This window comes from Mus caroli, unplaced genomic scaffold (assembly GCF_978045245.1).
Source record: "Mus caroli unplaced genomic scaffold, Mus_caroli_1 scaffold_11, whole genome shotgun sequence".
Lineage (NCBI taxonomy): Eukaryota > Metazoa > Chordata > Mammalia > Rodentia > Muridae > Mus > Mus caroli.
The window spans coordinates 80365546-80379053 of NW_028227266.1; the positions used below are offsets into that span (position 1 = coordinate 80365546).

A 13508-nucleotide genomic window follows, 5' to 3' on the forward strand; every position below is an offset into this window, starting at 1 on the left:
CTAGCCAGTACAGTTAATAAAAGTCAGGTGGAGGAAAGCAGTTGCACACGATCTCATTTATATGTAGAGTTTGAACTTGATGTGGTAGAAGCGGAGAGTATGATGTTTCATAGAAGCCAGAAACCAAGTAGTGTCGTGCCTCAAATGTAAACATTTTACTATGAGGTCATAATCGAGTGGTTCTCTTATAAGTGGTAGTTGTTTTGGAAGGTTATAGGATCTCTAGGGGGTAACATGTGACTTAAGGATCACTAGAAGGTGATGGCTGAGGTTGTCAGCTCAACCTCAATATCTATTTTCTGCTTAACCCTATAACATCTGTGCTATTATTGCATCCATTGGCATAACTTGCTAATTTGATTATTATTCCAGCTCAGAAGGTTCACTGTTGGGTAATACTATTTATGATTCCCCCTTCCCAGAGCAACCCCATAACACCTTCCAGTATTATGAGAACTAGTCCAAAGGGAGGAAGCTCCTGGATTAGTACCAACTTGATATCTCTGTGTCCTGTGACCAAGGTGAGTGGTCTTCAGTACAGGGTCTAACCACCAAGTTCTACTCAATAAATGAAAGCAATGGCTATACCCTGTATTGTTAGGGGGAAACAATCAAGTTTATCTCAGCTGTGAACAGAGATCAAAGATAAAACATACATAATAGAAAAATGTAATGTCCCATATCATAAGTGCTTAAGGACAACTGATTTTATTCAATTCTCTATTAATTTGCCACAAACTATCCATAAAAATAAACATTGCTTTAAAATTTGTCTTAATAACAGAGCAGAGCATTTATAATGCTTTTTTTAAAAATTGTGTCCTCATGGTTTTCAACAGGGTTATTTTAATACCTGTTTATTTGTTTCATAAATGTGGGCATATCATTTCTATTTTGCTGTTGAGTTTAGAATTTTTTGGAGAAAGCTGAAAATATAAATATTTCATTTCTTTATGAAAAAATCTTAATATTGTGTTAATTTATCTTAAGTTATTTAGTATAATTGATATCTAAAATTTTATTACAGTTATATAACAATGTGTTCTTTTAATAAAATAATATAATAAATGGCTATCTTGAAGTATAATTCAAGATCAATTTCTTTACTGTTATACTAAATCAGTGTTTTCCTTAATTACTTTCAAATTTCATAAATCTTTCCCAGCTGTGTGAGATGGCAACTGTCATTTCTATCTTGAGTATATCCAGTTGGAAATAACTTCCTGTATAAAATTGTCTTCAAACCTTGGTTTAGAGTGATCTTGCAGAAGTGCTTAATGTTTCTGGCCATTTTCCCTTGTAGGAAAGCAGTGTTGTTAATAAGTAACCACCATTTCAGACCACTGCCGAGGACATGAAACAAGTTAAAAATCACCTTTAGCAGTGCGTAGCACATGTGCCTTAGTCTTTGTGTTACCCATTCAGGCCTGTCCCTTTGGCACTTGATGTAGCAAGCTCCGTGGCTGGCTGGCTTGGCATTCTTTCCAATTATTAATTCTCTCTGTTAAACTCCACTAGTTGGTGAATGCAAAATAAACATTGATCCTCTCCAGTACTTTCATTTTCACAACAATAAAATATTAGTTTTCATTAAGATTGTATCACAAGTGCCATGCATCAATATGTGAATCCCATGTTTTGTTTTCTCCTTCTATCCTCACAGGATTTGTGCTCCACTCCAGCAGGCCTGTTTCCTTATGCTCACAGGTGCCTCTTCCATCTTGCCTTGCAGGGGGTTAGCAGTGAAGGTTGATGGTGTCCCCTGGTTTGGGGCATTGCTCTGGATGTCTGGTGGTGCAAATTTCAACAAGGAGACTTTTTATATTAAGGCAAATACTCTAACCAGGAAAAAATTCATTCTTAGCCACATTTTGTGGAGTTGGTTTTCTTAGTTTATTTTCATTTTTTTTTCTTGTTTTTAAGTTGCTTGGGTGTTTTTTATCTTCCATCTTAAACATGGAAAGTGTCTTCTGGGTTGCATGCTTAAGTAGTGGAAAGTACATCATAAAGGAACTTCCAGGACTGAGTCTGTATCTTACTGGCTATTGGTAGTAAGGTTTGGACACCACAATACCAGCATTCTAATTTTTACTTGTTTTTTCTGTTATTGTCGGTTCTCACATCCACTGTTGAGGGAGCTTGTGATGGGGCTGGGAGATGGCTCAGTGGGCAAAGTGCTTGCCTGCATGAGGATGTGAGTTCCTATGTGAGTTCCCACATAAGGCTGAGCATGGTAGTGCATGTGTGTATTTCAGTGCTTCTAAGGGGATGTGGGAGGCAGAACAAGAAAATTTCCTGAAGCACATGAGCCAGCTTGTGTAGATTATGAAAGCTGAGAGAGAGAGAGAGACAGAGAGAGAGAGAGTCAGAGACAGACACACAGACAGAGAGACACAGAGAGAGAGTCAGAGACACAGAGACAGACAAACACACACACAGAAAGAGAGAGAGAGAGAGAGAGAGAGAGAGAGAGAGAGAGAGAGAGAGTCAGAGACACAGACACAGACACAGACACAGACAGACAGACAGACAGACAGACAGACAGACAGAACCAACATCTGAGTTGTTCAGTAGCATCAAATGCTCACAGTGGCATTTGTGTGTCCCACATGTATATGCACATCACACACACACACACACACACACACACATGTTTACAGAAAGAATCATGCCAATAGGAAACATCATTAAAACCTGCCAAATTCTTGTCAGATTTGACATACTAACACAGGAAACCATTGCCCATTGTGTGCAGGATTTATCTTGGCTCTCCACCAACCCCTTCATTTACTCACAGTGTATAGGTGTTTTTGTGCTAGAGTAGCTGTGTTGAATACGTATGACTGATATTGCAGAGAAGGCAAAGCCTGAAGTTTTTATTACCTAGAACTTAAAAGGGGGTTGTTGATCCCTAATCTATATAACATATTTTGAGATTGTTTTATCTTAAGTGGTACAGCATGATACTCCATTGCAGTGCTCTCCTACAAACAAATGCCACTGTAAAGTTGAAGTTCGAGGATGTGGTATAATGAAAGACCTAGGGGTATGACTAAGTCACTCAGTCCTTCAATCATTTCACAAACTACTGTTTTCATGAGCAATCAGTAAATAGAACTTTTTCCCAGAAACTAGCTTTGTGTTAAAATATAAATGTACCTGGACTGTGATATCTCAGTAAAGTGCTTGCTAGGCAAAGATGAACTACTATGCTTGGATTCCTATCAATCAAGTTAGGTAGAGGTGGACAAGGAGGAGAAGGACAAGGAGGAGGAGGACAAGGAAGAGGAGAAGAAGGAGGAGGAGGAGGACAGGAGGGAAGGAGGGGGAGGAGAAGAAGGAGGGGGAGGAGAAGAAAAAGGGGGAGGAAGAGGGGGGAGGAAGAGGAGGAGGAAGAAGAAGAAGAAGAAGAAGAAGAAGAAGAAGAGGAGGAGGAGGAGGAGGAGGAGGAGGAGGAGGAGGAGGAGGAGGAGGAGGAGAAATGAAGCCTGTATCTGTTATCCCATTACCCCAGAATGACATTTAGTCTAATATCTGTGACTTAGTGGCCAGCCAGCCTAGTTAAATTAGAGAAACTCACTTTTTAAAAAAATCCTTTTTTTAAATAGTCTTGTCATTATCCCCCTCCTGATTTGCCCCACCCTTGGCAGCTCCCTATCCCATATCTCCTCCCTCCATCTCCAAGAGGATGTCTTCACCACCCCCACCCCTACCCCCACCTCAACAGATCTGCCCACTCCCTGGGGCCTCAAGTCCCTTGAGGGATAGTTGCATCTTCTCTCAATTGAGGCCAGACCAGACAGTCCTCTGCTGTATGTGTGTTGGGAGTCTCATATCAGCTGATGTATACAACTGGTTGGTGGTTCAGTGTCTGAGAGATCTTGGGATCCAAGTCAGTTGAGACTGCTGGTCTTCCCATGGGGACACCCTCCTCCTCAGCTTCTTCCAGCTTTTCCTAATTCAACCACAGGGGTCCCTGGCTTCTGTCTATTGGTTGAGTGTTAGTATCTTCATCTGACTATTCCAGCTACTTGTTGGGCCTCACAGAGGGCAGCCATGCTAGGCTCCTGTCTGCAAGCACATCACAGCTTCAGCAACAGTGTCAGGCCCCAGGGCCTCCCTTGAGCTGGATCCCAATTTGGCCCTGCCACTAGACCTCCTTTCTCTCATGGTCTTCTTCATTTTCTTTCAGACAGAAACAATTCTGGGTCAGAGCTTTTGACTCTGGAATGACAACCCCATCCCTCCACAGGAGGTGGACTCTACAAGTTCCCCCTCTCCACTGTAGAGCAGTTCATCTAAGGTCCCCTCCCTTTGAGTCCTGAGAGTCTCTCCCCTACCAGGATGAAATACTCTATATCAAAAAATAAGGTAGAGAAGGATCCAAGAGAGCCTTGCATCTGGTTTGCACATATAGGTACACTTACACAAATACACATAAAATTAAATTACACACACACACACAATTTCTGTTCATAAGAATTTAAATGTTAGAGGCAAATCTTTCAGTGTTTGACATCAGATCAACCAAAACTTCAGGTTCATTTTAGGTATGTTCATTGCTTTATATTTAACCAGTCTTCATATATCCACTCAATATTTACCTTTCTGGTGGTGTTCCAGTTAAATTCAGTTTTTATTTTCCCATCTCCACATAATCCTTTCTTATTTTAAAACATTTCTATTTTCTGTTCCTTTTATGGTATTTGTTTTCAGACCAGGTTTTCTCGTCTGCATGTGAAACAATCTCCATCTAACAAGGCTATGGCGTGAGCCCCTGGAGTTCTAATTTCTTCCCTAACCTTGTTATTGTTTCCATCTCAAAGCAAAGCAGATAAACAATAAGTAAATAAATAAGTTGTCACTCCCCGCAAATTTAAGTTTCATGGTTTCCCTTTTCTAAAATAAACGAGCTTGAGAAATCCTGACATCGCAGGTTTGTTCCCTAAATGAAACAAGGACTTGCTGCATTTGCATTCATCTTGCAAAGCAGACTCCTGTGCTGAACTCGGGTATGCTATTTAAATGCCTGTTTCCAACCAAGTGTATCTATTGTTCTAGTTGATTAATAAAATCTTAACGAAATCAGGAACTTTCAGCAATTAAATATAAAACCTATTAGTTAGAAAAGAATAACCTATTTGCTTTTTGTTTTCTCCTAGCATAAAGATGAATGAGCCAGAACAGAATGAATACCCTTATCCTACATGCTATATGAAGGTTGCAGTCACGTTCCAGCAGAATCCTGTACCTTAGGGGATGCACCTGAGCCATTTCTAATCTTTTTTGATGAATGCTGCTACAGTTCAAGTTTCAGAATCAATTGGGGAACGATTTGAAGTGGGGCTTCTCATGAAGAAGTGGCAGGCCTGTTCTAGACAGGCATGCAGTAAATCAGAGTTTTCACATTTCATTGCCTGGAACTGACTCAAACTGTCAGAATGTGGCTAGGTTTAAATCATGCAGTTAAGGAGGAGGGTCGACAGCCTAAGTTTCAATGTCTGATACTGGTAAGTTATGCAAAGATCTGGTTCTTTGTAAAAATAATCATCAGAGAAAAGTCAGTATTAAGAAGCAAATGATAGCAAATACATGGGTTTTAATATTAAAATAGAGTCAATTAGCTACTAACTTGTATAAAGTTAACAATGAGTTTTAGTTAATTTATAATTTGGTTTTTATAAGATGCTTGATATATAGTTACCAAGGATTAAATGTAGATTAAACAATAGTAAATAGCCTTTATAAATACTAAAACCACCTGAATGTCCATTGTTCCTGATGTTTACTTACTAAATAGTACATTAACTATTTTCATCCAAGTAATATTTAGTGTGCCAAAGACAGCAGGATCTACACTTAAGTCCTTTTTCTGGAAGAAGGCTTCCAGATCAAGTAAACACACATTCTTCTCCTTCTCCTACATAGTGCTGAAGTTTTTCAACAATAGTGTCACATTTAGAGCAATGATGAGCCTTAACACTCATCTACTTCATGGTCTTTGTTTTCAAGATGATCTAGCTGAGGCTAAATAATGTGTAAAGGTCTACTGGGCAGACAGCATGCTAAATTTTTAAGCAACTTAAAAATTAAATCCATAGAGTTATAAAGCACAAATTCAACTCTATCAATTTCTCAGTACCTCACTTTCTTTCTGTATATGTATAAAGACAAGATTTTGAAATCTGAGTATATTTTTTTATCCTGCTGGGAGGGCCTATGCCTTTATTCTAGAACCAAGATAGTTTATTCAAAATTAAGTCTTGAAATCTCTCTTTATTCTAGACTCTTATCAGGATAGAACCCAGGATCAAAAGAATTCCTATCATTTTACTCCAGGTCTAAATATCAAGCTAGAAAGATGTGAAAGTAGCTGTAGTTGTTATCTTTTCCACTCTTATCTTTCTTTTCTGAGGAAGACCATTGAAGCTGAAGAGTGAAAGACTTGGAAAGCTGGTGGGTGATTCAACTGCGTAGTATCTCCACCCTCTTACCGCATCCTGTCTTTAGAAAGAGCAGTAAATATAAACAAAGTGATTTTTTAGATATGTTTAAAGGATCAGATATTTGAGGACTGTTTCCTCTGACCTGAAGGAGCAAATGAAGTTTCTCTTATCCCTCTAGCTGTATTGGTGGTAGCACTGAGGTGGAGATGGGTGTGATGCCATGTGAACACTCATCAAGAAACTCAGATCTCTAGCAGGACTTGAAAGAACTAGATGAGTATAGAATTCCAATTCACTTGAGAAAAGGTTGAGGGGCAGAAAGGGGACTTTGCATGTCAGTAAAATAAAAGGGGCCAGAGATGATGAATAAGACACCCTGCTTATGTGATGATCTAGGTCAGACAGAATATATAGGACACCTCAGAAACATAACAGGGATGCTGATATTAAAAATAATTAAAACTCTACTGTTGCTATACCTTTGAGAAGTTCAGTGGTGACAGGATTAGCTATACAGTCATTGTTGTTACATAGTGGTATCTCTTAATCATTCTCTCACATTTCAGATTAACAATAAATCATCTAGTTTGCAATATGTAGAACAAATTTAAAACGCTGGAAAGTTGCTAAGTCTGGTTACTCTTACCAGACCTTTGCTAGCTTGTGGTTATTTTCATCGGATCTATTGGAAGCTTTAATTCACAAATTAAGCTGGTAAATGTTAGGCTCAAACATTGATTTCCCCAGAATGGCAGCTCTCATAACAGTGTGCTCAACAGAAGGATTTTGTAAACAGTAATGTATACAGAAAGATTATTATTGGGTAAACAGAGGCCTAAGGTTTAGTTTCTGTTTATCAAGAACCTCCGTTAATCCACTTGAAATCTCCCTTCATCTGCCCCAAAAGTCAACAACCTAAGATAAGGGCATCTAGTTCCCATTCAATCCTAACACCCTGTATCAACTCAAAGACCTCCACTGTATTGACTATACCAAAAAAGAAAAAAAAAAAAAAGCCTTGCTTTTCTTCCATTTTGCTCTTCTCTCTGCTCCCCTACCATCCATATTTGGATCTCCAACAAACCTCCCCCTGCCCCATGGAGCAGACTAGTTCAGTGGTTTCACTGCACCCTCATTTTCAATATATAGTAGAATTGTGCCCATATTTGCATACAAAATGGATATGTATATTAGTTTCCTAGTATACTGTTAATAAACTAAAACAGTTGATAATTTAAGCACAGTTTTTTTTCTGTCCTTCTGCAGCTCAGATGTCCAAACTGTTTCACTACTTAAACCAAAGTGCTAGTGTTAGCAGGCTGTGTTGTACAGAACATATTGTTAAGGGATCCTGCAGGGCTGCATGGCTGCTCTTTCTCCAGTTTCAAAGGAAGTACTATAAACACATGAAAACTCTCTGACCTTTGGCCTGTGGTGTCTACCTTCAAAGTGCCCTTGCAACTACTTCCCACCCATGAGGAAACCTCTCCGTCTGAAGGCCCTTAATTACACATGCAATTTTCCTTTGTCCATGGAAGATAATATATTTACAGGTTTGGGGATCAAGTTATGTATGGAGAATATGGATGATATCATGAGATGCTTTGGAAATGTTCCCTCCAGGCACATGTTTCAGATGCTTGTTCTCAAGCTTGTGGCACTGTTCGGAAGGCTGTTAGCAGGTAGAAAGTGGGGCTGGGATGGTGGAAGTAGGTTTCTAGAGGTGAGCCTTTGGAGATCATAGTCTGGCTCTGTTTCTAGTCCAATCTCTGACCTTTGGTTTGCCAAAAGTCTGTCTTGTATCTCTGTTGTGGTAATCCCACCAACATGAACTGTGAAAATCCTCTTTAACAGAATGGGTTATGGCCCCTTAAGCAGCTTGTGTTAGGTATGTCATGACAGCGTTGCAAAGTTAACTAGCAAGGGTGATGTCAATGTTTTCATTTGCAAGCCCTTCAGTTCTCTGGAGATGGGGTAAATACTTCTTACTGCTTATGCTACAATGTTTCAAACATTGCTAAACTCCACTGTAGTTCTGTTGTAGACTTGGATTCCATGTTTTAAAAATTGCATATTTTCTCATGTCACTATGCTAAAAGGGCTTACAAGAAAGGGCAGAATTGAAGAGAAAAAAAAACTACAAATAATATGAATGAGCACCCACAAGTGAGTAATAGGACACAAAAACTAGAGTTTGCACCAGAGCCTCTCCTAGTATACTTGTACATGAAATGGAAACAGAGAAACATAACCACTTTTATTAAAGAAGTGTAGGGGGCAGGATCTCAACAACTCTGTTGTACAGACTTACATTGTTCAACTTATTCTTTTGAATCTTATTTTATTTGCTTGAAAAATTACCCTCCCTAAATCAAGCCATGAAACCATGTAAAAGACTCTAAAGCTATTAGAAGTAAAATGAAGATTTAGATGATTTTAAGGACATGATTCATAAGATTTATTCCAGTTTATGGAATTCAGTGCTCTGTGCAAAATAGAGGTATGAAGTCACAGCCAGCATCTGTGGGAAAAATATAGTGGGACAGTACTATGTTGAAAGAGGATACTAGCTTATAGGTCTAGCTGTTTATGACTAGTCAGGATCTAGCCCCTACAGGACTCTCATTGTAAGTACATTCACCTAAAGTCAATTTTCAACACTTGCCTGGGACTTCTTTGCCTGTATTATGGTGGTTCCAGCGACTATGAGGCAGTGTAATTTTAATCCATTATAGGGAAACCTCAGATGACTTCCTTCTCATCTATATCTGGGAGTATACATCCATGTTTCCAAACTGAAAATTCTCACTTAGAGTGAACAAATACTTAATATGCTAACAGATATTATACTAATGCACCCTGTGTACAGCCAACAACTTAAAAAATGACTTGATATAAAAAAGGACAGAGACCTGTGTGGGAGTTGGGACAGAGAGGGGGGAAAGGGGAACATAATCAGGTATTGATGTGGGGGATCAGGAGTGAAGCCCCGAGGGTCAGCAGAAAAAATGGAAACAGGAAACCTCAGGAGATAGGAGGTAGAAGAACTCTCTAGAATATACCAGAGACCTGGAAGGTGAGAGACACTCAGGACTCATAGGGAGGGACCATAGATGAAATGCCTAAAAATGAGGAGAGGGAACTAGTAGAGTCCACTTCCAGTAGAAAGACAGGGCATCAAGTGAAGAGATGGGGTTGTCATCTCATAATCAAAAACTCTGAGCCAGAATTGTCCCTGTCAAAAAGAACTGCAGGGACAAAAATAGAGAAGACATGGAGGGAAAATATGTCCAGTGACAGGCCCAAATTGGGATCCAGCTCAAGGGGAGGCTCCAAGGGCTGACACTATTACTGTTGCTATGGTGTGCTTACAGATAGGAGCCTAGCATGGCCACCCTCTGAGAGGCTCAACAAGCAGCAGAAATAGGCAGATGGAAATATTTACACCCAATGAATGGACAGAAGAAGCCAGAGACTACTATGGTTGAATTAGGGAAAGGCTGGAAAAATCTGAGGAGAAGGGAAACCCCATAGGAAGACCAGCAGTATCAACTAACTTGGATCTCTGAGATCTCTCAAACACTGAGCCACTAACAGGTCAGCATACACTAGCTGATATGAGGCTCCAAACTCGTATCCAGCAAAGGACTGCCTGGTCTAGTCTCAGTGAGAGAAGATGCACCTAACTCTCAAGAGACTTGAGGCCCTAGGGAGGGGAAAGGTCTGGTAGGGTGTGTAGTGGGGAGGTGAGGACATCCTCTGGGCGATGGGGTAGGAGGAATGGGATGAGGAACTGTTGGAGAATGAAACGGGCAGGCCTAACAAATGGACTGTTAAAACTGATTAAAGAATAATAATAAATTAAAAAGTGACTTGAAAACTTTAAAAAAATTGTCTGAGATTCTTATGTGAAATGTTCTGGCTTTGTAATTCTTAGCTATCTCTGTGGCTTTCACCAACATATTCCTGTAGTACTTTAATTTTGAAAATAGAGGGAATTAATATTTTATTATGTGTTTTGATATGCTTCCAAATTTTATTCTTTTAAATCCTCTACTTACCTATAAAATTAATCAGTGTGCCTTACTATATAGGTTTTTCTAGACTTTATGCAAGGTTGTGTCATGATACTACCCATATAACTATAACATTCATGGCAGTTGAAATGGTTACTGTAGAAGAAGTAGTTTTTCTAAAATAAATAGGTTCTATTATTTGATTGATATAAAGGCCTAACCCAGTGTGACCATGGACACTGTGGACCTGATAGTCCTGACTTCTATAGAAAAGCAGGCAGAGCAAGCCACGAGGAACAAGCCAGTAATCAGCACTCCTCAAAGGCCTCTGCAGCAACTACTACCACCAGGTTTCTGCCCTGTATGATTTCCTGTCCTGATGCCCTTCACTGATAATCAGTAACATGGTAACATGCCAATAAATATTTTATTTTCCATGTTGTACTTGGTCATAATGTCTCATCAGAACAATTCTAACCCTAAGTAAGACAGTTATGTAGCTAGTATTTGCTATACATAATGGCAAACTATCTTTAAGTACAATGGGTACCTTTAACAAGTCAGTTGTTAAAAATTAGGTTGGATTAGGTGGTACTAGAAAATAGAAAATAATAAAAAATAGAATGAAATAAAACAAAAGGAATCACTAGTAGTTAGGAAAGAATATAGTTTATGAATCTCATTAATACTTTTAAAGTTTCTATATGATATAACAAATATTTTTATTGAAAACTAAGTTATGAACTTAGACGTGAGAAAATGATCATATGTGGTCATGATTGTCACTACCGACAAAGCTTTTATAACCAAGTCATACCTGTCATTCCCTAGTCTATTGATACAGAGTAGAAAAAGCACTAATTAGTAGTACTGTACTTTCCTGGGAGGCAATATCTTGAGGTCAATGATTAATTACATTTGGGAACAAATTACAAAACACTTCATTGCTTTCATTTTTTATCAACTAATGGATATTGAAAAGACTGTATATCAATGTCCATTTAAAACTACTAAATATACAGAAAATAAATCTATGTGTAAAGTATTAGTTTAAACTCTTGATTCATTTCAAGACCATAATGAACTGAGCTAAAATAGAACAAGAAGACAATAGAATGTATGTAGAGCTAATTTTATTTGAATGAAGAAAATGGTTATGAGTGCTGAAATTCATGTTCACAAAAGACAGGTTTCAAAATCCCTTGTATTAACTAGAAACTTGCCATTTACTTTGGACAAGTCAATTATATTCTGGTCGTAACCGTGAAGATATAGGCACTATTTACTGCTAGATTCTGAAGTACCAAGAAATCCAAAGGAAAATGTATGCACTTAGTAGCTCCCCAGACTTTTTCTTGTTTCTAACAGCTCTATAAATGAATGTCATAAAAAGTAAGAATTTCAACGCCATCCATTATTCTCATGTCCTGTTTTTTTGATGCAACTTTATGTTAGACAAAGGGCAAAGAAACAGGCCATTAAAAAGGATTTTAGCACACCTGTGCATATCCCACCCGTGGATCTAAAGGCTCAGGCTACCAATCTGAAAAACTTATTTACAGACTCAGAAAGTATCATTAGCAACCAGTGACAAGAAGATGGGAAAGGGAAGAGGAACATTGGGACAGGAAAGAGAATTTTACCACTGACATACCCCAGATTGCCGATGCGCGTTGCCCTTGACATTCAGTTTGTTCTGGAATCAAAGCTATGTCCTCTTCAGACATAATGAAGTCCATTATTATCTGCCCCTGGACTGGAAAGTTGCACTAATTCAGTTCCTTCTCTTTCCTGTGGCTTGCCAATGTCAACATCCATGGGCTTGAAGTGGTATTTTCACTGTAAATATAAACAGAAAGCATTTGGGCCAGGAAGCCTAAGGGAAACAAAGCTAATATATATCTTATTCTTGAGGCCATTGCTATGGTAATAGAAGCTCAATTCCATTCATCTTCTAAGCTGTATACAGAAGGTCTCCCAGAATTGTCGCACCAAATGGTGAGAGGCACATCATTTGTCCAGCAGCTTCTACAGTATTTATTTGTGGAATCTTACCCAAGGAGAGTCATAGAGAAGTTAAATGGATTTTCTTTTCCTTCTTGATTTCTTTTGTAAAATTCAATTGTCTCAGTAGTAGCAGCAGTTTGCTAAATCCCATAGGTCACGAGGGTCTCATTAAGTCATCATTTGTGAGAGGTCACTTTGACTCACCAATGTTCACCATGGTCTGTCGTGCTGTACTGCTTTCTCAAATGCATTTGCATTCAATTTTCAAAATCATATTGCAGAGTAATTTCATTGTCATTATCACCTTTCTTCAAACTATGGAAATGATAGCTAGCCACTTTAGATCAACATAACTCATCATCTTTACAGCAAAGGTTTAATTTTATTTCCTCCCCCTTCCCCCCTATTGTTTGTATTTTTCTCTTTAAAGGAAATCAGATCCCTGGTCCCTACTGACAGATCCCTCACTTACATGCTTATCATTTGAATTTTTCTTTAGCCTGAAAAATGTGGGGTCATATTGATTTGGACATTGATTAGAACAAGGAGCATAAGAAGATCAAATGTGCATAATGATATGAGCATGATCCATGGCTAAAGTTTTCTAATGATCCAGTTTATTACAGTCCATACAACTTCTGAAGAGAACAGTCTTAGCCAGTTTCCCGGCCAGCATTGCCAAATACAATGTTCTGCTTTCTACTATTGTCTTCATTTTAAAGAGGTCACCTACCTTATAGTTAGGATGTGAAATTACACCATGGATGCTCTTTCAAGAAAATGGGAGGAGAGACCCTTGGTCTTGTGAAGATTATATGCCCCAGTACAGGGGAATGCTAGGGCCTGGAAGCAGGAGTGGGGAGTTGGAGAGCAGGGTGGAAGAAGGGTATAGGGGACTTTCAGACAGGAAACTAGGAAAGGGGATAGCATTTGAAATGTAAATGTAGAAAATATCTAATAAAAATTAACATTAAAAAAAAAACAGAAAAAGAAAATGAGCTGAAGCCTCTGATAACCATGTGGTTAAGGCAGCCCTGAA

General features: G+C 38.8%; 1 long non-coding RNA gene across 2 annotated transcripts; it reads left to right on the top strand.

Annotated features, from left to right (window-relative positions):
• The first annotated feature begins 224 nt into the window (after nucleotides 1–224).
• On the top strand, nucleotides 225–5472 carry LOC147002079 (uncharacterized). Of its 2 annotated transcripts, XR_015044546.1 has the most exons (4): nucleotides 225–258; nucleotides 423–521; nucleotides 1664–1707; nucleotides 5163–5472. It is a non-coding gene; the product is annotated as an uncharacterized LOC147002079 (long non-coding RNA). The 2 variants fall into 2 exon arrangements; XR_015044545.1 differs by lacking the exon at nucleotides 225–258 and having other exon boundaries at nucleotides 273–521.
• Nucleotides 5473–13508: the final 8036 nt, after the last annotated feature.